This window comes from Panthera leo, chromosome A2 (genome assembly GCF_018350215.1).
Source record: "Panthera leo isolate Ple1 chromosome A2, P.leo_Ple1_pat1.1, whole genome shotgun sequence".
In the NCBI taxonomy this organism is placed as follows: Eukaryota; Metazoa; Chordata; class Mammalia; order Carnivora; family Felidae; genus Panthera; species Panthera leo.
Window position 1 is genome coordinate 35,066,590 of NC_056680.1, and position 24,568 is coordinate 35,091,157.

Consider the following 24,568-nt stretch of genomic DNA (forward strand, 5'->3'; position numbering starts at 1 on the left):
TTAGTTTAGAAGATGTTGGAACATTCTGTCATTAAAGAGCATAATGTCATGTCACTTAATAGCATCTGAATATGTATGTATGTATGTATGCTTTCCCCTTGCCTCTTTACTGGAAGGTAAGCTTCATGAAAATAATATTACCGGGTTTACTTCCATATTATTTTCTAATATATACAACAGAAGTTAGCAACTATGGCTATGGGCCAAATCCAGCCCACCTGCCTATTTTTACAAATAAAGTCATTGGAACACACCATTGCCCATTGGCTTGCATATTATCCATAGCTGCCTTCATGCTACAGTGGCAGGGTTGAAAGGTTGGAGACAGAGACTGTATGGCCTGCAAAACCTGAAATATTTACTATCAGCTCCTTTACAGAAACAGTGGCTGATCCCTGATCTAGAACAATAACTATAATATAGTGGGTTCTCCGTAATTGTTGAATACTGAATGAATGAAATAATCATTTTATTAGTGTCTCTAAGCATTTCTCTTTTGCCCAAATACATTTCTTTTTGCATGTTACCTTTAATTAATTGTTTTATTATACTGTGGTCTGTGTTTGCAAACTTCCTTTCCTCACTGCATTAAGTGCCCTTCATTTTCTCTTGCAGCCAGTCTGGGGTTTTGGTTATGCTAAAGTACAGTGAGGTCTGGGAGTATGAGAATCAAGTTAAGCATAACTTCTCAGGAGCACATTAATTATGTATATGAGATTTGGTCCAGTTCTCATTCTCAGAAAACTGGCAATAATATATCAGATTATGAGTTCAGTGAAAAGCCAAGTTAATAAGGATGGAATGTGGTATATTAGAGTGGATAATATGATTTGTTATAACCCCCAGTTGGATTCCATGGTAGGTTATCAGCATTCAGGGATAAAAGTACATTAGCTTTTAATAGATAGTTAACAGAATGTACAGAGGACTGGTCTCTAAGTTTGTAATCCCATTAGCTCTGTATAAACTTGTGAAGTGGGACCCATCTCCAAGCATTATTTCTCAGCTTTTTCTTTAATAACTGGAAAAAGCTTGGTTACTTGATATTTATAGTTCCTTATAATTCTATTACTTTATAAACACAAAACTTGATAACAAATAACCAGGAAATATAGTAGAATGACTGGTTAATGTAAGGATTCGGTTTTAATAGTTTTCATTACTTCATAATGAAAATTTCCTATCGTCAGAACTAACTTTGATTTTTTTCTTAAGTGACTCGTCAGTTTTTTTTTTTAAGTTTATTTGAGAGAAAGAGAGAGCGTGAGTAGGGGAGGGGCACAGAGAGAGGGAGACAGAGAATCCCAAGCAGGCGCTGAGCTGTCAGCATGGAGCCTGATGCGGGGCTCGATCCCACAAACTGTGAGATCCTGACTGGAGCAGAAATCAAGAGTTTGACACTTAACTACTGCAGCCACCCCGGCTCCCCCAGTTTTTTTAAATTGTGGTAAAATACATATTGTGTAAAATGTACGATCCTAACCACTTTTAAGTGTGCAATTCAGCCAAGGTAACTATGTTCACACTGTTGTACAACCAATCTCCAGAACTTTTTCATCTTTTCCAAACTGAAACTCCATGCCATCAACAGTAATTCAGTATTTCTCTCTCTCCCCCAGCCCCTTTCAGCCATCATCTGCTTACTGTTTCTATGAAGTGGACTGTTCTAGGTACTTTGTATCAGTAGAATCGGACAATGTCTTTTTTGCCGACTTATTTGACTTAGCATAATGTCTTCAAGGTTCATTCATGTTGTAGCAGGTGTCAGACTTTCCTTCCTTTTTGAGCTAAATGGTATTCCATTTTCTGTATATACTACATTTTGTTTATACATTCATCTGTCAATGGATCCTTGGGTTGCTTCCACCTTTTGCTATTATGAAAAACGTTGATATGAACGTGTGTACAATTGTCTCTTTTGAGACCATGCTTTCAGTTCTTTTAGGTATATTATACTCAGAAATGGAATTGCTGAATAATATGGTATTCTGTTTTTAATTTTTCAAAGAACAGCCATACCATTTTCCAAATGATTATACCACTTTGCCTTCCCAGCAACAGTGCACAGAGGTTCTAGTTTTCCTACTATTTTCTGTCTTTTTAAAGAAAAGAGTAACCAGGGGTTCCTGGGTGGCTCAGTTGGTTGAGCATCTGACTCTTGATTTCAGCTGAGGTCATGGATCCCAGGGGCGTGGGATCCAGCGCCCCATCCAGACTCTGCACTGAGCATGGAGCCTGCTTAAGATTCTCTCTCCCCCTCTGCGCCTCCCCTGCATGCACACTCTCTGTGTCTCTCTAAAATAAAAGTTTAAAAATTAAACAAAATAGTGACTGTTCCAATGGATGTGAAGTCATATCTCATTATGGGTTTGATTTGCATTTCCCCAATGAACAGTGAGTGGTGCTGAGCATCTTTTCATGTGCTCATTGGCCATTAGTGCAGCTTCTCTTGAATAGATGATATCTACTCAACTCTCTTGTCCATTTTTTAATTGAGCTGTTTTTCTGTTATTGAGTAGGAGTTCTTTATGTATTTTGGATATTAATCCCTTATCTGATGTATAGTTTGTAAACATTTTCTCCCATTCTGCTGGTTACCTTTTCATTCTATTGACTGTGTCCTTTGATGCACAATTTACACTTTATACGGTCTGATTTATCTATTTTTACTTTTGCTTCCTGTGCTTTGGGTATCCCATCCAAGAAATCATTGCCAAATACAATGTCAAGAAGACTTTCCCTTATGTTTTCTTCTAAGAGCTTTATATCTTTAGCTTGGATGTTTAGGTCTGATACATTTTAAGTTAATTTTTATATATACTATATGGTTAGGATTAAACTTTTGCCTTCTGCCTTCTTTTGCACGTGGATATTCACTTATTTGTTGTAAAGACTGTCCTTTGTGCATTGCAAACTCTTGGTACCCTTGTCCAAAATCATTTGACGATATATGCAAGACTGTTTCTAGGCTCTGTATTCTATTCCATCGGTCTATGTGTCTGATTTGATGCCACTACCAAACCATTTTTTTTAACGTTTATTTATTTTTGAGAAAGGGAGAGAGACAGAGCGTGAGTGGGGGAGGGACAGAGAAAGAGGGAGACACAGAATTGGAAGCAGGCTCCAGGCTCCGAGCGCTCAGCTCAGAGCCCGACGCGGGGCTCGAACTCACAGACTGTGAGATCATGACCTGAGCCCAAGTCGGACGCCCAACCGATGGAGCCACCCAGGCGCCCCCCAAAATCATTTTGATTTCTGTAACTTTGTAATAAGTTTTGAAATTAGAAAAGTGTGGGACATCCAGCTTTATCCTTCTTTTGCAACCTCGTTTTGATATTCAGGGTCACCAACATGGTGTAATATGCATAGTTCCCTTCAATCCTATAAAATACATTTATGTAAACCACAGTTAGAGGTGAAAACAAAGGGAAAAAGTATATCCATATGTAAATGCCCAGTAGGAATTTTCATTCCATTCTTCTTTTAAGAGAACTATGGTATCCTTAACCTCGAGAGTGAGTGGAGAATACTCAAGTGGCCCTTTTTGCTTGCAAACTACACCAGTCAGTTTTCACATTGCCTCCACAGCCTTAACAGTTGTGTCTGGATCTGTTTCCCATCCTGAGAGTTACAGAGATGATATGGCCTCATCTTACCTGTGGTGAGGTTTCTAACTATTGGGTAATGGGCCTTTTGAAGATACCACTCTCCACCTTCAGGTTTCTGTGTGGTGGGTATTTGTTGTAGGCCTACTCTTTTATGAAAATTCATGGAAAAAACTTGTTTTTCCATGAGGCTTTGGGGGTGGTTATTCTAGAACATATGATAAGAGATATCCCCAGAGGACTCAGTTCCCCTAAGAGAATAAAAGGATTATGTGAAGTACTAAAAGTGTTAAAGTATTTTTCTCAAATCCCTATCACCTTTAGGAATATGAAGGTCTGGCTCCATTTTTTATTGTCAAATGCCTGGAAAGTTAATTAAAAGTCATTTAAGAACTTTATATGATTTATATGATTTTAGCTTAGATGGAGCGCTAAATTGCAAATTCAAATCCTGCATGGAGTCAATAGTGTCTTCTTTCTTCCAGTAGCTTTTTTTATTTATTTATTCATTTATTTATTTATTTATTTATTTATTTATTTATTTATTTATTTTTTTGATTGCAGCTTTTTCCTATTACTGAGTCAGCAGTATGGGGATGACAATCCAGGGTGTAAATTTCTCCAAGTCTTAATAAAGAAAAGAATACTGAGTTTCCTTGCTAATAATGTTTCAGCGTGGGCTGAAAAATACTCTTTATAATGCATTTCATCCTAGTTTTTCATAGGACACGATTTGATGTAGAATTTTAAAATATACCCGAATATAGGTACAGAATGTGAATAATAATATCATTATATATATAATACATAATATACATACGTATATATATATATATATATATATATTCCTCAGGATATTCTGGCTAAATCATTATTAAATAATACAAAATATGAATATTTTCCTCTGTTTTTAAAATTCTTGCAGTACTCATTATTCTGTGTCAGTGGATCTTTCACATAATCAAGCTTATTTTTGGCGTTCCAAGAAATTTGAAGTTCACTAACAAGGTTTTTGAAGAACACTATTGAACTGAATGTACAGGCTGTAATTGAATAAGAACAGTATGTGTCTGGGGTGTGAATGAACCAGCTGGGATACTAAGTCCTCCGTGGTGTTCCTAATTCAATCATCATGTGTTTTCCAATTCTCCCACAATGAAGCAGTGCTCATGACTGAGTATAAAAATACTAACATAAATGGACATAATTTATTATTTTGTTCAATATCATACCTTTGTCATCTAGATCAGTTAAAATACATGCACTGTGATTTGTAACAACAAATGATAATCAATTAAAAATGGAGTACCCTTCTTTCCCTCCAGAAGCTTAAGTATGATTTTTGATTGGAATTTTGTACGGGGTCATCATTTGAAAGCATAGAGGAAGGTTAATTGCAGGATGTTTACAAATATATTGTAGTCCTTTGTATCTGATAATAATGGCAGCCAGTGTTTCTAGAGTATTCCATATGTGTGTGCCAAGCACTCTGCTAAGCCTGAGGTATATAGTCCCTTTATATTCACATCTATCTCATAAAGTAGGTGTTCTTTTTATCTCCATTTTAGAAAGAAGAAAGCTGAGGTCTCTAATAAGTCATGTCTCTGGGTTTCAAAGTTCATTTTATCTAACTCCAAATTTTCATGATGTTCTATTCTGTCTGGGTCTCTGATACAACTGTTCATTGTATCATTTAGTTCCAAGGCTTTCTATGTAATCTAACTTTCCTAATGATTTTGAGAATTTCCTTTTCAATTATACAGCCAGTCTTTCATCTCCGCCAAGGCAATGACGCCAATAACTGGGGGAAGTTGTCCCTATAATGTATAGATTTCATCATATTTATAAATACAGTGGCCCAGTGGGAGTTCTGTCTTCTATGCAGTGTAAGTTATAAAAGATTAAATAATCGCATATGTCCCAGGAGAAGTGCAGGTTGGAATGGAATCATAAATGAGGTGACGATAATAGAATGAAAAGGATTATATGGAGCTACACATAATGTGCAGCTTAAGCAATCCACATGACAGGAACACTTACTCCTGTATGAGGAGAGAAAATAAGTTAAATATGAATTTAGGGCCATGTTCTGATGAAAACCAATGTCAAGATAAACCCAGTAGTTTGCCATTGGCATATTTTATGTGTTCATTGTAAAAAGCAAAGCCTGGAAAAAGCAAGTTGCTTAAAATTCCATAAGCAGAACTTGAAATAAATGAGAAATTTATTTATTTTTATATTAAGACTTCAGTTGCTTTTATTCACCTTAACTTACTTCATGGCATTTATGTGTGTGTGTGTGTGTGTGTGTGTGTGTGTGTGTATTTTCATGACTCATTGAAATTTCATGACTCACTGGGTACTGGGGGCTGACCCACTGAAAATAGCAGTAAAGAAAATAACCTTCATTTTTGAAAATACTTCTATAGATTCCTTCCTCCTCCCTTCCTCCGTTCTTCTCCTCCTTCCTTTCCTCCCCACCCTAGATAGCTCTCACGCAAGCGTTTCCTCTTGCCGTAGGAAAATGTGTTATTTTTCTCCCTTGGCAACTCTCCATCATGCTCATTTTCAGGTTCACCTCCTTAGATGCTAAGATGCATTATAAGTGCAGAAAAGTTAAGAAGGTAAGAGGTACTCACCGGGGAAAAAAGTTGACAAGAAGCATAGAAAAAGGGGGCTGCTGCCTTTGGTACCTTTAAAGGTTTGCCAAAGGCTCTACTTCATTTAAATATTTCCCAGAGTGCCTGAGGGATGTTGTCTATTAGGAAGAGATGGGTGAAGGACTCTAAAGGGAAAAATGGGAAGCAGTCGTTTCCTCTTGCACAATTTGCACAAAACCCCTAGAAGAGCCCTTCCTAAGATAATACAGAATTCTTCCTATTGTATACCCAAGACAACATGGTGCATAGTCAGGTATGCAGTGGGACCTCCAGGTCTGGTAAGACTCTTTCAGTTGTCTGAAATGGCAGAGGTCTGTTCTTGAGAATTTCAATTAAATAGTTGGACTTATTTCATTCAGCCTGAGTTCATCTCTTCTCATTTAGCATAGTGGCTTGGTCTGCGATAGGTTTAACAACCAAGTGGTATAACAGTGTGTCCACGGGAATTATTTCTAAATCCGTATAGTTGCTCACCTGATATTTGGTTGTAGGTTTAATAATAGAGTAGTTATTTGTTCGGATACTATGGGCTACCTTTGCTTTCTTAATTAACCAGCTGTACTATGAGAATATCTCTACAACGTTTACACTTTGATAAAGAACGAAACTTATTTTTAAAGTGTGTTTGATTCACTACAGACTTTAGGAATCCCTCAACATATCCCTGTGTGGCCCATAAGGATGCTTAGTAGGTTTTGATGTCCCTGAGACCGTCTGAAACATTAGGTACATATGTGCATTTGTGAGGAAGATATGTTCATAGCATCATGAATTTTTTTAAATTTTATTTATTTATTTTGAGAGAGAGTGAGAGAGAGAGAGCAAGCACTAGTGGAAGAGGGGTGGAGGGAGGAGGTGACAGAGAATCCAAAACAGGCTCCTCACTGTCAGCATAGAGCCCGATGTGGGGTCAAGACCTCATGAACCGTGAGAATATGGCCTGAGGTGAAATCAAGAGTTGGATGCTTAATCAACTGAGCCACTTGGGTGCCCCACATCATGAACTTTTAATTGGAGCCCCAACTCTCTAAGTTAGGAGCATGAGCTCCTTTCATAAAGGGTATATGACAGTGGAGGGAATAAGCATAATAGCCAATGCTTTCCAAGTTTAAGAGACTGTGCTACAGAATTTGTAAATACTATCTAACACGTAAGACACTATTATCATGCCCATATTGTAGGTAAGAAAATCAATGCTTTGGAGAACTTGCGTGAGTCAGATTCAAACTCAGGAAGTCTGAGTTCAGAGCCTGGGCTCCTAGAACCTTTACTAATAAACAAGAGTTTTGGAACCTGCTCTATCCCTACCCATGGAACTTTTGCTCTCTTGGAGCATCTGTAAATATGGGTAAGGGGGTAAGGACAAAGGGTGGGGGGTTGAGGTTGGGGTCATAGTGGATGAGCTCTGTATTTCTTTTCAGTTCTAGAACAGAAACAAACAACTTTCTGCCTCCACCAGGCATCGATTGAGACTCATGATATCTGAAAGCACTTGACTATATAGAAGAAATAGGTGTGAAAAAATGCAGATGATTGGAACGAGGGGCAACGCTCAGGTTCTCCATTAGGCTTCCAGACACAGAATGCTGTAGTGAGTGAAGACTCAAATCTGACTGTGGGTTTCAGTCTTTGCCTTGCATCTCACTGGCATATCTTATAACTTCTTGTAACCTTTGTTGCCTCATCTACATAATGGGGATGATAATAATGGTACCTATGTCATTGAATTAGTGGAGGTTAAATAAAAGAGATGATATATGTAAAGCTCTGAGAGCCTGGTACATAGAGTCATTTGTCCTATTGGTTTTTTGTGTGTTTTTTTTTTGTGTGTGTGCATGTGTATTTTTTGCCATTATCACCATTATTATTATTATTACTACTACTACCATTTTTTGTTGTTTTGAAAATTAACATTTAATATGCTTTAAAAAGGGACAGTGAATCTCATCACCAGAAAAGTTTCTTTGGTCTGTGGCTATGAGCTGAAAGATGTTCTCAGTGTGCTGGAGAGATACAGTCCCTGCCTAAAGATGGGTATAATTGGAGATGTGGAAGCCCTTTGTCTTTTCAAGCTCACAGACAGTATCCTAGCAAAGGGCCTGGAAGCGGGCCCTCATTAAAGCTTCTTAAAGAATGACAGTCACTGGGTTTTGGTGTCTCAAGTTGCGGTTCCCCAATTTACCCTTCATTTTAGCCACAGCTGTGGCGGGCGGTGCCTCAGGGGCTCAGATTCCCTTCATGCTGGCAGCACCTGCCTCAGGGGTGCTCATTGCCTTCCTGCTTTCTGTTTCAAGGTCTTTTCCAGGGAACCCACTCAGCCCGTGTATAACGGTAGCCTGCAAACAACCCTTAGCCAATGGAGACAGTGCTGACTAGTGGGTAAACACTGCAGCCTTCCAACTTTCCTGGTGGACAATTCTAGAAAGTGCCGTGTGTGCTATTCAGAGGCCCCAGTGGGTTCTCAGCAGCCCCTACTGCCTTCAACACAGACTTTCAAAACACTCACTTATATTTGACTTGCTCTTTTATTGTGTCACTCTCCTTCTTCCCTTGTTCTTGTCTCACAGAATTACTTTCACAATAAACTACCTGTACATAAGTCCTTGTCTCAGGCTCTGATTTCTGGGACCCAAACTGAGACACATATGCTGCTCTAAAACTCTAATGCCAAAGCCGGTGCCATTGTGCAAATCTGTAAATTCCATTTCCTTTATTTACTGTTGAGCCCCCAGTGCCTAGCACACTATAGGCACTCAGCCAATGCTAGTTGAATGACTCAATCAGTGAACAAACAAATAAATATGCCTCGTAGACTTTGATAATGAGCACATCAGTTGTGCACTGCTCAATTTTCTTTACTAAGTGCTATACCAGTAACTTGGCAGCTGGTTGTCAGAATCTTCCTTGGAAGGCTCTCATGTCTTGCTTGGTTACTTCCATCTTTAGTCTTGGAGATCATTCAGTTCTCCTCTGTAATCCTGAAGGAAAACAAATAGTGAATTTGATGGCTATGTTTTCAAAAATTATATATTTCCAAACATAAACATGCTTTACATATCAGCAAATATCCATTGATTTTCTGTTATGGGCCCTGTCCCAGGCTGGAATAATAGACAAAGATGGAGCTTATAGATCAAATACAGAGCAAGAGGGAGCTTATAGACAAAATACAGAGTTTATAGGCCAAATGCATAGTCAAGAATACATCATGGGATGATATTTGTACCCTGGGAGGTTATAATGTGAGGCACATCATGTTAGATGGGGGTTCATTTGACTATGCACCTCATTCACTAACAATAATGACCCAGCAATCCTGCCAGCCTGACTTGAGAATGTGGAATGTTCTTCACTGAGTGGTCATGTTCCTGTTTCATTACAGAAGAGCAGTTTGTGTGAACTCTTCAATATAATAGGCTCATAATTTCTGTCTTTCTAAAAAGAGGAAGATGGGAGTTTTAGAGATTTAGTCTGCAGAATCTGATGAACTCAGTATTTTTGAATATTGGTTTAGAATAATGATATTACTACCTACCCTGAAAATATAAAATGTGTACAACAGGGTTTCACTGCAAGAACAGTTAATATAAACTGAAAACTCATGAATGAGCTTTATTAACTGATTTTTGCTATATCAGACCCCAAGCAAAATTCAGCAGTCATATTTCTGAAGATCCTGAGTAGATCTGAGTAGACTCATTTGGTAACTAAAGGGGAGGAGAAATCTTTACAGATAAATATTTAAAAGACGATGAGTCTCATTTAGGGATTAACCAGAAAATATGAAGGCCATTGATAGTGTATGAATGTCAGAAAAGGGATGGAGGGCAGAACATTTGAGTTAAGCTATCTAAATTAGGCAGAAATAGGGGTTGTTAAAGACCACAGCTAGCTGCCACAATGGCTCTTGATTAACTTCCTGTTAGGCTTAAAATTGCTTTTACTTGTAACATGGAAAACATAAGCACAGGTTAAAATGGGCTTGGGAGAAACGAAAGAAGATAAGGAGATATTAAGTGGATCTTGAAGAATCCTTCAACACAGACTTTCAAAAGAATCGGGCTTATAGGTTTGTGTGGACTTTGACATTTTTGTTGCTGCTGACAGTGGTAGTGCTCATGGTGGTGAAGATGGCGGTGCTGCTGGTGGGGATGGTGATTGTAGATTTGTGATGGTGTTGATGATGGTGGTTGTGATGGTGGTGGTGATGACAATTGTGGTCCTGATGGTGGTGGTGATGGTGATGATGGTGGTAATGATGATGGTCATGGAGATGGTGGTGATTGACAGTGGTAATGATGGTGGTGGTGATGGTGATGATGGTGGTAATGATGATGGTCATGGGGATGGTGGTGATTGATGGTGGTAATGATTGTGGTGGTGATGGTGATGATGGTGGTAATGATGGTCATGGCAATGGTGGTGATTGACAGTCATGATTGTGGTGGTGATGGTGATGATGGTGGTAATGATGATGGTTATGGCGATGGTGGTGATTGACAGCGGTAATGATTGTGGTGGTGATGGTGATGATGGTAATGATGATGGTCATGGCAATGGTGGTGATTGATGGTGGTAATGATTGTGGCGGTGATGGTGATGATGGTGGTAATGATGGTCACGGCAATGGTGGTGATTGACAGTCATGATTGTGGTGGTGATGGTGATGATGGTGGTAATGATGATGGTGTTGCTGATAGTGGTGGGAATGGTGGTGATTGATGATAATAGTAATGATTAATGGTGGTGGTGATGGTGATGATGGTGATGGTGATGGTGGTGACAATAATGATAGCGAGTGTTTATGATCCAGGTACCCTACTTTTCCTTTAATGCTCGTAATCAGGTACTGATGTCGTGTAGTTATTATTATTATTATTATTATTATTATTATTCAGGTATTCAACTGAACTAACAGGCTTAGAGAGTTTGCCTTTAGTAGTGGAACCAAGACACAAAGTCAGGCAGGCTGACTCCAGAGGCCGAACACTTTGTTCCACATAGTCGTTATACTAATCTAACATCTTGTTTTCCAATTTAAACTCATCAAGATCAGAGGCCATCCAAATCCAATTCTAAGCAAGACTCTACATCTTTCTGCTAAGAGACGTAAGAGTGTAATGAATAGAAGACTGTGCTCAGATCCTGAAGTTAATGGCTAAGAGGCAGGACTTCAGCCACAACTTTATGAGCCAGGCAACAATTTTATTAAGTAGACAAGCAATTCACAGGGGACTGTGAACAAGATGATATTGTTTTTTAAAGGTCAAAAACTGGATGCTTGTGGATTTAACTAAGGCGAGAATAGGTATGATTTTAAATCAGCAGCTTTATTCATAGTCACAACAGACTCCCTCCACACATATGCACACATGTCATTCCTGGTTGTCTACCACATTCTCATGATCCGTTCTTCCCGTTCTTGTCCCCACCTGCTATTATGTGGGCACGCTCCACGGAGAGAAAATCTGGTACTTAGAGCAATACTTTGGGAATCATTTAGACATCCGGAGCTAAGTCTTTATCTCTCACTAGGTTTCCAATTTTCTTCATATTGCTCAGGCTCAGTGAGTTAACTTTAAACTGAGTGCTCCCAGAAAAAAAAAATAATAGTCTTTTACTCAAAGCTGATTTCTGGAAAAAGATAGTCTCCCTAGATTAAGTGAAAATGTGTAGCTTTTGTGCTTTGTCACTTAAACCTTGACTTTGACATCAGAATAAATCATGCTAATCAAAACTCTGAAAAGTGTGAAGCTCTTCCTCATCTTTTGGCACCCAGAATTCCCGCAGGGGGCCTTTGCCCCTGAAACATCCCAAATTATACATACAAATTAAATATCCTATACAAAATAGTAAGCAAGACTGAATACTTAATAGGGTCTCCCAATGTGCCTGGAGCTGAGCTAAGTACTTTTTTGTCCCATTTCATCCTCATAACAAACCTAAGAGTGGATGGGGGGCATTGTTACTATCTTTCTGGTGCAGAAGAGTTAGCCAGGGCTCAGAGAGGTTAAGCAACTTGCCTAACATCACACAGTTGGTAAGTGGGTAAGCCAGGGTTTAAATAACCCTTGACAGTCTTGCTCTCTGCTGCTCCTTGTGGTTAGAATTGGAACAGGTGCCACACTAGCCAGTTGTGGAATGAATAAGTCACAGGAATAAAAGGCACAGTGTGGGGAATATGGTCAATGATACTGTAATAAAGTTGTATGATGACAGAGGTAGGTGCACTTGTGGTGGGCAGAACGTAACGTGTAGAAACTTGAATCATTATGTTGTACATCTGAAACTACTGTAACATTGTGTGTCACTATACTCTGTTTTTTTTTTTTTGTTTTGTTTTGTTTTGTTTTGTTTTTAATGAGCCTTTGGTATAATGGTTAGAAGTTCCCTTCTTGGTTTCACATTAGTTGGATGTACTGATGTCGGTCACTCAACCCCTTCAAGCCCAGTTCTCTTATCTGTTACGTCGAGATCAATACGGCTACTTCACAGGTTTCGTCTATGGTTTATGGGAGGCTCCATTTCTAAAACGTGTTACCTAGGCATCTCTTTTCTTCTTATTGTGTGATCAATACCTTATGTATTTGGCACCTAGGCAAGATGCTGACTCCCTAACCTGGTAATTCTTCTCCAAAGCCCTGACAATTATAAGTTGTGCAATACATGATCCCTGCTAGCAGATTCTGGATTTTAAAAGGGCTCCTGGTGTCTCAGTAATAGTCTTTTCCATCTCTGTAATACAGTGTTTGCCAAACTGGGTTCCATGGCAGTTGCAACCAGGTGGTCTGAGAGGGGAAAAAAAAAACCTCCTTCTTGAAATAATTTTGAGAAATGCAGTATAATATTGGCCGGTAACATACCCATTAATTCATTAAAGGCTCTGATAAGTCCTGTGATATAGAAGCCTATACCTGTGTCTGACTACGCAGTGTTTATTTTCTTATTTCTTGGGACAAACATGTTTTGGTTTGGGAAATATTGGCCTAGAGCCTTAAAGGCTTTTACTTTATTTGTTATTAATTAGTTAACTTTTCACAACAAACCTTCCAGGTAGCCTGGGACAGACCCTGGGATGTAAAACCCACCGCACCTCAGTTAGTTTAAAGAGTTGGCCAACAACAAAGCAGCCATGCATTCAGGAAGCTGAAGCTGGAAGCAAAACTTCCTAAAATCTCTGCCTTGAGTTAGTTTTGAACATAACCCGTTCTCTTTTTTAATTATATAATTTCAGAAATTTCAGGCACTTGAACAGCTTGCTGCTGACATTTGGAGTAGCGAGGCCTTTGGGTAAAAGCCACAAGTGGTTCTTTCTCCAAGATCAGCTCAAATCCTGCCATTTGTTCCCATGTCTGCCGTTGCCCAGACTCACTTGAACCATACAGGCCTCCACAGCAGCCTCTTAAGTCGTCTCCCTGTTTCTCTTATTCCATTGAATCCAAGCCACAGCAGAGCTTGGGGCTTGCCCTTGCAATGCTCTAAAACCTTCCTTTGTTAGAGTAAAACCTTGAGTTTGTACTCCAGCCTCCAAAGCTCTTCCGATTTGGCTCCTGTCCACTTCAACCTCTCCTGTCTCGGTTTCCCTGTATTGTCATAGTTCTCTTCCCCAAGCACACCAAGTCTTTTCTGCCTCAAGGCCTTTGTACCTCTGTTCCTTTTGCCTCCAAGACTCTCTTTGCACTAGATCTTTGCAGAGATGGTTTCTTCTCATTGTGACTGTCTCAGCCCAAATATTATGCCCCCTGTAAAGCCCTCCCTGTCACCTCTCCAGCTCATCTCCAGCCCATCACCCTGTCCTTTTCCTTCATAACCTGTTATTCTCTTGTTCATTCATTGATGGACTTGTTTGATGTCGGTCTGTCCCAAAGGATGAGCAGCTCCATGAAGGTAGAGACTTTTTCTGAAGATTCACCATTTTATCCCTAGTACCAGCATAATGCCTTAATAAATATTTTAGGAAACCAGTCCATGTGTAATGAATGAGTTGGGGAATTAGGGTCTCCCTGGGTAATTGTTTGCAGCGACATGGGACTGGTTGCACATGTGATCTTTGAAACCATCATGAAGTAGTGGTTATTTATTTATTTGTTTGTTTATACTCATCAGTTATTCCTACAGCTCCTCTTGGGAGATCCCACATTCTCCCACACTCTGGATGATGCATGATGTCATCTCTCTAGAATCACCCCTGGACTCATACTCATTCCCAAAAGGAGAGTCTGGCTCTAAGGTGGCTGTCAGAACTGTTTGAGCTGGCAGTCAGTTGCCTCTATTCTCCCCAGAGGAAGAGCATAGGTGAATTGCCTTCAAGTCCCACCTTTCCAGCACCTTTATGTTTATTTTCAGATTTCTCACCACCATGCTGCTGCCCTTCTTCAATCTGCTGCTGTACTTACTAGTGTTGCTCTGAGGTGGTTTAAGCAAACGTTTTCGCTGTTGCTGTGGACTGTTAAATCCACAGAGCGAATACAGGTTTCAGCTACTGAGCGCAGGTGGGTGTTTGGTGTTTGGGTGTCTTGCTGCAGGGCGTTGGGCTGCATACAACCTTCAGCATTCAACCTCATGTCTTAGAATCACTGTAGCATTGTGGTTCAAGTTCAGTTTGTAAAGCCCCAGGGGCTGGATGGAATGCAAAACTTGGAGGCATTTCTGATGTCATAGTGGTTGGACTGGACTCTTGGAGAGTGTGGGATTGGGGCTGGGCATCAGAATAAGAGTGGACATTCATTGAAATGAATAGTGCAATGGAGACGACTGATTAATTGGATTGGATTAATTAATTGGATTAAAAGGAGATCCCTGATTAATTGATTGGAGTAAAGGCAGAGCTAAAATAAGTGTTGCTATGAGATTGAATTTTGATGGAGTCATACAACCAAGGCCACCAATATTTACTGATTGAGTATATCTCACGAAGCTTATACTATGCCAGGCTTGTTAATCTGTAACCTCATAGAATCTAGCCAACAACCAGATGAGATTTTATTCTTTTATTCATTTACCAGTGGGGGTACTGTGGCTTTAGAGAAGATTAAGCAGCTGTAGAGCAATGCCTTCTAGTTTTACAAAATGTTTGTTTATTTATTTTGAGAGAGAGAAAGTGTGTGTGCATTTGGACAGGGGAGGAGCAGAGAGAGAGCGAGAGAGAGAGAGAGAGAGAGAGAGAGAGAGAGAGAATCCCAAGCAGGCTCTGTGCTGCCAGTGCAGAGTCAGACATGGGGCTCGATCTCACTGACCAAACCATGAGATCATGACCTGAGCCGAAATCAAGAGTCAGACGCTCAAACGACTGAGCCACCCAGGTTTCCCAAGGCATGTGCAAGAGGAGAGAGTAAGTATGCAAACTAGGCACTGGGGGTGGGGGGGAAATTTGGAGATTTCAAAAGCAAATAGATCCAATGGCCTGAAAGGGAACAAGGCCATAGTGAGTCCTTAGAGGGAGAAGGGGGTTCAATCAGGAGACCGACACTCAAGTTGCCTTCAGACTCTTAGTGGGATGAGTTTCTACAAGGACCCCTGATAGGTGTGTGTTTGTGTGCACGTGCATGTGTGTGTGTGTGCGTAAAAAGTCGTTTCTTTGCCAACTATAATTTAAATATCCACATATTTCCTTTGTTAGCCAGTGTCGTTTTGAGAGACAAATTTAATTCTGGGTTGTTGTTTTCTTCAGGTAGATGGTGCTTACTGTCAGTCAGTGTCAGTGGCCTATTGGAATCCATCCAGGGTATATTTTCTTAAAGTATTTAAATTGGGTTTAGCTTTAAAAAAAAAAATGACATCCGGAAAGTTAGACCTTCCTTGGCTCTTTTCTAAAGTATCTACTGGCTTAAGTAAGCAAGTGACTATAGACTCCGCTGTTTATCTGGAAAAGTTCTGGGTATTGGGGGAAGCAAAAAAGGAGATGTAAGCGATAAGGTCTCTAGCCTCCGGGACGCTATCATCGCACTGGGAAGACAAAGGAACGAATTCTGACTCCTTTTTCTTTCTTATTCTAACGCCATGGAGGTTTCAATTGGGCTGGTTTTGACTTTGTATGACAGAAGCCCTAAGTAAAACTGGCTTAAAGAAGATTCACGGTAATTTTCTTTTACATAAACAAGAAACCAGGACTTGAATCACTGTCTTCAGGTTAGTGAAGTCTCTTAACCCCTGGTCTCTATCTTCTGAGTTCCTCTCTGATTATTATGACTTGTCACCCACCTTTCAGCCCTGAGATGGGTGTGCAGGCAGGTGAAAAAGCAAGAAGACACAGACTGGCCAAAGGAGACCCTTTTAGAAAACTTCGCTGCAAACCTTACCCGAAGCTTTTGATTACATGTCACTCACCACACATGTCTGTACAGCAGCCTGGCAAGTGTAGTAGTGAAGCTGGGCATGTTGCCACTTGTTAGCAAAGAGCCGGGGAGAGTAGATTTCAGATGGTCGTCCAGCAGTGTCTGCCATAATGCATCTCCGGGATACCTAGCCCAGGCCAAACAAAGCCTACATCATTTCTTCTCTGATGCTGTCCCAGTCCTCAGTGATGGGGCACGTGCTTTGCGTGGCTGCGGTCCCGCAGCTGAATTTTGTCATTTCCTGATTTTCTGGCAGCATGGAGGAAGAAACACACACTCTGCAGGAGTCTGCAAGACCCAGGTTTGAACCTGCAGCTTGGCCAGAGTATGGAAGAATAGGCCTTGGCAAGTTGCTTAACCGCTCTAAATCACTGTTTTCTTCTCCTCCTCCCTCCCCTCCTCCTCCTTATTCATCATTATTATTATTGTTGTTGTTGTTTATTTATTTATTTTTGAGAGAGAGATCGCAAGCAGGGGAGTGGCAGAGAGAGAGGGAGACACAGAATCCAAAGCAGTCTCCAGGCTCCGAGCTGGCGGCACAGGGCCCGATGAGGGGCTGGAGCTCGTGAACAGTGAGATCATGACCTGAGCCAAAGTCGGTCGCCTAACCGACTGAGCCACCCAGGCGCCCCTAAACCACTATTTTCTTGTTTGTAAACCACCATGGAGTTACTTTGAGGACCAAACACAGTTATGAATATAAAGGATCCAGCCTCGTGCTTGGAACATAATAGATACTTAAGAAATGTCAGTGGTATTTGTTGCATGCTCAAAGCTAGAAGCCGATTCTTGAAGGATTAGATCATGAGGGCTTGCTGAATAGCAGTTTATTTGAACAAGTCTTAACTGAGTCGCAATCACCGTTTCTTTGTTCCTTCCAAAATATCAAGATTCTCTTTCCATTTTACATTGAAACAACCTTAGGTATGATGATAGATGTATATGGTTCCTGCATATTTAGGGTATGTGTGTGTATCTCGTGCCCCCTTAAACATACTTCCTTTCTCTGAAACCTGAGCTGCTATGCTGAGGTCTAATAAAGGAACCTAAATTTACTTACATAGTCTTGAAATAATTTTGGGGGCGCCTGGGTGGCTCAGTGGGTTGGGCGTCTGACTTCGGCTCAGGTCATGATCTCGCGGTCCTTGAGTTCGAGCCCCGCATCGGGCTCTGTGCTGACAGCTCAGAGCCTGGAGCCTGTTTCAGATTCTGTGTCTCCCTCTCTCTCTGACCTTCCCCCATTCATGCTCTGTCTCTCTCTGTCTCAAAAAATGAATAAACGTTAAAAAAAATTTTTTTTAAATAAAAAAAAAAATAATAATAATTTTTAACCAGCAGAGAAAAAGGCTGGACTCCAGAAAGGTAAACTTGTACTTATTCCTCTGATTTGGGCCGATGCCTTTTTTCAAGAAAAAGAGAAGAGTCAAAACTAAAGCAGCTCACAATGGACCTTTATTTCCTTCGCACTGGCAGAGGTCCCAAGTTAGAACTCTATGAGTTGATCCCACTGTAAGTAAACCTGATGCTCTGAAACCAGAGGAAAAGCTTTAAACACAGGATTTTCATTAGGGTTCTCTTAAATACAACAGTGTCTACATGCTTTTGAAATGTGCTTTGATTTAAATACAGACAGCCAGGATGCAGCTCTTCTGGAAAGCCAGGCCCCCCCACGAAGGGACAGAGCCTTTTCTGGAGACCTGCAGAACCCTGTTGTATTTAAATGAGCAGGGGCAGAATCATGATTGCTCTGGGGCTGCGGCAGCATTTCTGCTGACAAGCTGCATGCCACTTTTCTGTAGTGACTATTCTTTACCTGGAACAGCTTCTCCATGGCAACCCCATTCACAGAGTGCATTTGTTACTTCTCTTTTTTTTTTTTTTTAAATGAGCAGGTTGGGAAGGAAACGAAATATATATGTTTTGGGTTCCTAAATGGAGAAAGGGGATGGGGTGAACAACAGACCCTGGGGGAAAAGCAGGGGATTTTTTTTCTTTTTCTTGATTTGTCTCCTTCTTGGGTAGATACAAATCAAAAAGGTGTAATTAAAAAAATCACCTGGTATGTGGGATTCTCTCCTCCTTCAGTGAGCATTCTGATGAGATATAGTGTGGATCAATTAATTTGTTTCTCAGTTGATAGTGAATTTTGGCCCAGTGGTTCGCTGAAATTTCAAAGGGTACTTTCATTCTGCTTTTCACCTGTTTGTTAAGGACCTGCCATCAGCCACTCAGGCCCCAAGGATTTGGCTGAGGGGAAAATCTCATAATAGTGTTTTCAAGGATACAAGTTTTCAAAAGACAAGAGTGAAAGCACCAGAATGATTTTTCCATTATGTCAGGGGTTTATTGTTTCCCAAACTAGTTTCTCAAGGTCTAGAAATAAGAGTACTTCGTAGGAAAATCTTTCCTTTCCCTCATAATACGTTAAGAGACTTCTAGGCACAGAAAGAAACAAAACAAAATAAACAAAAACCCTCAAGCATTCAGTCACTTCACATTGTTTCATATAAATACCTTGTTTTTTTGTTTTCTTCCAAATCTCCTGTTTTTCATTGTCCCTTCAACTTTATGATTAGATGAAGGAGTGAATGTCCTGTCAGATGACATTCAGCCAGAGAGAGTTTGATCTTAAGTCAAGAGGGCGTATCTATCCCACATCACAGCTTGCTTGTGAGTCCCGATAGCCGTAGGAATGCACAGTGGAAAGTCCACAGCACCAGCCCTGTGGCAGACATTCAGTAGTATTGCTAAGTGCTCCATTGTTGTTATTATCAATAGTTGGTTTCCATAATAGTGAGGTTGTACTTAGTTGGGCACTGAATCACTGCAAATTTTTTCAGGTAGAATTAGGATATATTTGACATTGCTAGAAGTTTCTAGGACTGGGGGACTTGACGCTCCAAATGCCATCATCCAAGGGGGAAATTGTGAAGAAAACAAGGATGTGCAAGTTCCTCTGTTCTGTGAATCACTCTCCTTGAGTGTGGCCACGTAGAATCCAATTGTATTTGTCCAATATTTTAGATTTGCACTGGTGTGCCTTTAGAATTCTGGAAACTACCAGCGTATTTTAAGTGTATTTAATGAGTTCCATGGGGAAATGAATTTCTACTACATTGTTGCATCTATCATTATATATATTTATTTATGTTAACACATGCAGATATTGACGTACCAAATACGAGATCAATTAACCTTAGGAATTAATTGTGCATTTAAAGAGCAGTAAGAGGAGAAATATGCACCATTGGAAATTAGAGTTGGGGACTGGTTCTGTAAAGTGAGCACTGTTTCAATAATATGTGGGGATGAATAATTCCCCCTGAAATACCAAAGTGACAATGTACTGTAAGCATTGCTTTCCTCTGCAGAATTTGCCAGGAATTCAGTGGGAGACAAGTGCCATTATGGGGAAATATTGATTCACTGTAGGCACAATGTGTCTTGTTATTATAAAGACAAGAGTCTGTGGTCTTTTGTCAGCTTCTTCTTTTTAAACTAAATGTATGGAATTGTTCATTGTAATTGGGATATTTAGACTGCTTTTTTAAATAGGATGAACGAGAAGGTTTCTGGAACCTCAACAATTTTTTCACAACCAGAACACCCTAAAAAAAAAAGTTGAGTTCCTACAGTGATGCCAGATCTGACTTCCGCATTTTAATAATGCCTGGAATCTGGTGTAGGATTCCCTTCCAATTAACAGCAAGCCTCATTTTACCTGCACTCATCTATTTCTGTCCCAACTCATGTCAACACAGGAAACTGAACATAGAGTGGTTAAGACTACGAGCTCTTCAGCAGTGGCTGGCTCTTCTGTTTATTAGCTGTATGTGATCTTGGACCTACAGCTCATGTTTTCGTATCTGCAAATGAGGATATTAGTGGTACTTAACCCATGGAGCGGTTGTCAGGACTAAATGAAATAAGGCATGTGAAATTCTAAATAAGTCCTTCCTAAACACTAGGTGTCAACCAACACCACTTTCCTGTGCTACCTTGGACTTGGTTTGACTCTTGCATCTCAAACTGCAGTGGATATCGTGTAGTAGATAGGAGCGAGAACAGTCTTGGGCTCCAACCAATCACATTGTCTGTCTATTCACATCTTGAGTGGGAGGGTAATTTGGGGACAACCGCACTTGATGTTAGTCATCACAATTGATTCAAAAGGGGCAGCTGATTTGGGGACCAGTGTTCTTTGCTCATTGCCTATAAAGGTGATACTATCCTAAAGCTTTGAAGGAAGAGGACAGGGTCTCTTTCAGAAGCAGCTGAGTATGTTACTCTTTTACTAGAATATCAAAATGAATTTTCTGTTCCAGAAACTCCTTCCAGATTAAACTACTGCATTTTTTTTTCATTTTTTAAAGTGTATTTATTTACTTTGAGGGGAGGGAGAGAGAAAGAAGAGAGAGAGAATCCCAAGCAGGCTCCATGCTGTCAGCGTGTAGCTCGACTCAGGGCTCCAACTCACAATCCTGAGATCATGACTTGAGCTGAAAACAAGAGTGAACCACCCAGGCGCCTCAGCTTCTGCGTTGATCAAGAATCATACCCTTTTCGGGCTAGTATCCAAAATCTATAAAGAGCTCACCAAACTCCACACCCGAAAATCACATAACCCAGTGAAGAAATGGGCAGAAAACATGAATAGACACTTCTCTAAAGAAGACATCCGGATGGCCAACAGGCACATGAAAAGATGTTCAACGTCGCTCCTTATCAGGGAAATACAAATCAAAACCACACTCAGATATCACCTCACGCCAGTCAGAGTGGCCAAAATGAACAAATCAGGAGACTATAGATGCTGGAGAGGATGTGGAGAAACGGGAACCCTCTTGCACTGTTGGTGGGAATGCAAATTGGTGCAGCCTCTCTGGAAAGCAGTGTGGAGGTTCCTCAAAAAATTAAAAATAGACCTACCCTATGACCCAGCAATAGCACTGCTAGGAATTTATCCAAGGGATACAGGAGTACTGATGCATAGGGGCACTTGTACCCCAATGTTTATAGCGGCACTCTCAACAATAGCCAAATTATGGAAAGAGCCTAAATGTCCATCAACTGATGAATGGATAAAGAAATTGTGGTTTATATACACAATGGAATACTACGTGGCCATGAGAAAGAATGAAATATGGCCTTTTGTAGCAACGTGGATGGAACTGGAGAGTGTGATGCTAAGTGAAATAAGCCATACAGAGAAAGACAGATACCATATGGTTTCACTCTTATGTGGATCCTGAGAAACTTAACAGAAACCCATGGGGGAGGGGAAGGAAAAAAAAAAAAAGAGGTTAGAGTGGAAGAGAGCCAGAGCATAAGAGACTCTTAAAAACTGAGAACAAACTGAAGGTTGATGGGGGGTGGGAGGGAGGGGAGGGTGGGTGATGGGTATTGAGGAGGGCACCTTTTGGGATGAGCACTGGGTGTTGTATGGAAACCAATTTGACAATAAATTTCATATATTAAAAAAAAAAAGAATCATACCCTTTTCTCTTCAGTCGCCTTGAATGATACCCACTACATTTGGATTGCACATTTCTTAGTGGGGGAAGTGCATATATCATTCGTTCTTCCCTCCTCAACCCACGAATGTGTTCTGATTGCCCATAGTAGGCAGACAACCCATGTCTGACCAAAACAGATTAAATCCTTAGCCTTTTACAAGAGTGAAGGGGAAAGATGCATTTTGGTCTGTTGGCCTTGACAGTGAGAGGATATATATTTGGAGCTGTTGGAGTCACCCCTGCAGAAGGCCTTGCTGAGAGCAAAGTCAACACAAAAGGAAGTAAAGCCAAGAGATAGAAACAGAGTCCCCATGATCTCTTTTCATCAGCTAGATACCACTTGGCCTAAAGCTTTGCACTGGGCTTCTCATCTGGAAGGAGAGTCCATTGATGTGTTCCTGTTTATTCCATCAGGCAGTTTTTGTTAACTTTCAATCACCTGCCATTGAAAGAGACCAGTTCAGTGAAGTTTCTCCTCATTCTGAGATATCTACCTTCACAGGTCATTTCTACTTTCTTTGAGCAGTTGGCATTATACGAGATTCCTTCAGTTGTCCCTAAAGAATCTGAGGTCACTGAGCTTACTAACTGTTGAGTTCTGCCGTTCTACCTGTAGATCAATGGGATGCCATAGATCCTGCATGCCATATTGTGAACAAACAAAAAATTTTCCAAGACAAGGAAAACAGAGATTATTTCAAGGATATTCTCTTTTATACATGGGGAAATACTAATAATTAATAGAAAATGTCTTTATATCTCATTCAAGCTTCTCAAAATCTAAAAAGAGAGGTATGATGTCAATCTCCATTGCATATGGGGAACGGCAGAGCTTGGAGAAGTTAGATAAGTTGCCCAAGATCCCATGGTTAATGGCTGCTATATCTGGGATTCAAAACCATATGATCTGATTCGCACATGACATAAAGATGAGCTAGAACCTTGTAACCTTCTTCATGCAGGGGCACCTTTAATCCAGACCACTTGTGCTTTGATGTGCAACCCAGAGCTCTTCCCTCAATTCTGTTTCCATGGTGTGCCCTGCATCGACACTTCTTGAATGTTCTTGCATCTGCTGGGGGTGGGAAGCCTTCTTCTAGACCTCAGCTTCAGATGCTGCCCACCCAACCATCTGTGGCAACAGATTTGTGTGTTATCAATTAAAGTCTAAAGGAAGTTGGTGAAGCCTCCTACTCTAACAGGATGGGCTAAAGCAGTTCCTGTTAAAACAGAAATGGGTTGTGTCTGTGATATTGGTAATTGGTAGCTTTCCAAGAGCACTTTAAATACACCCCATGCCATGAATTGCTCAGCTCTGATTCTCTTTAAGACTTTCCTCTCAGAGGTGGCTTATTTCCAAGAAGTGGACCACTACATAACTAAATAGGGTTGCCCTTGTGGGAAGCAAAGCAACATCCATAATTTGCAGAATTTACCTCTATGATTTTCTCTTTGGGACTCACTTTGGAAACCACAGTTACTTTTTATTGTATAAAATCTTCACACATATGGCACGCCATGCCCCAATTACAGTCACAAAGATTCCTTGGTTTCAACTATTCTGGAAGACTATCCATGTTTTTGAGATGCCTTACCCAGGGAGCACCAAAATATCAAGTACACAAAATAACCAGTAACTTTAAGATAGACCATCTTAGCACATGCCCTTAATTTGGTGAAAATCCACCTAGGTTTTTATATAACCAGATAATTTGATTTTTTACATAGAGACTTTTAAAACATATGAAGCATCTACCAACTGCGATTTTCTGTGGTAGACCCTGGGAGAGTAGAGATTCGCCGTATACGGTTTCTGCCCTCATGGAATTATTGTCCAATAGCTAAGCCCAGCTAGTCAGTAAAGAGTTAAGTCAGTATGACTTAAAAAAAAAGGATTCTGCATATCCTTTAAATGTCTTATGAAGAAATGTGTTTCTGAAGCATAGAACTTTAGCCTACTATGGGTAGGCACTTGTATCAACAAATATTGTGTTACCTATCTTCCCATCCACACTGTGACAGCAATATACAAAGGATGACTGCCCTTCTCTCTTCTGTAAAGTTTCTCCACCTTGGCCTATTCAATTTTGGGGCAGATAATTTTTGGCTGCAGGTCTGTCCTGTCACTGTGGGGTATGTAGCAACATCCTGGGTTCGACCTTCTAGATGCCAGTAGTGAACTCCTCTCCAGTCTTAACAACGAAAAAAGTCTCCAGACATTGTCACGCGTCTCCTGGGTGAATGGGGGGGGGGGGGGGGTGGGGAGGAGAGAAGGCAAAAAATGGTCAGTTGACAGCCAAAACCAAGACAAGATGTGTAAGAGTGGACAGGTGTTTGCAAAGTGTTGATCCACAGAAAAACCTGTCTTCCAGTATTCTGTAAAATAGAATAAACTCGCTCTATCATGGTCCATATTATTGGGGAAAGGTGAATCATTCCTGGAGACAGAGGAA

The 24,568-nt window shown here is 40.5% G+C and overlaps 1 protein-coding gene and 1 long non-coding RNA gene across 2 annotated transcripts in view; one reads left to right on the plus strand and one right to left on the minus strand.

Moving 5' to 3' along the window:
• The window catches only part of TAFA1 (TAFA chemokine like family member 1), a 503,134-nt gene that overhangs the window by 95,733 nt on the left and 382,833 nt on the right, over nucleotides 1-24,568 (plus strand). The gene's annotated exons all lie outside the window — the stretch shown is intronic.
• LOC122214547 lies at nucleotides 9,085-14,875 on the minus strand. Its single transcript, XR_006199948.1, has 2 exons — nucleotides 14,662-14,875; nucleotides 9,085-9,243 (listed from the first exon to the last, which is right to left on the minus strand). It is a non-coding gene; the product is annotated as an uncharacterized LOC122214547 (long non-coding RNA).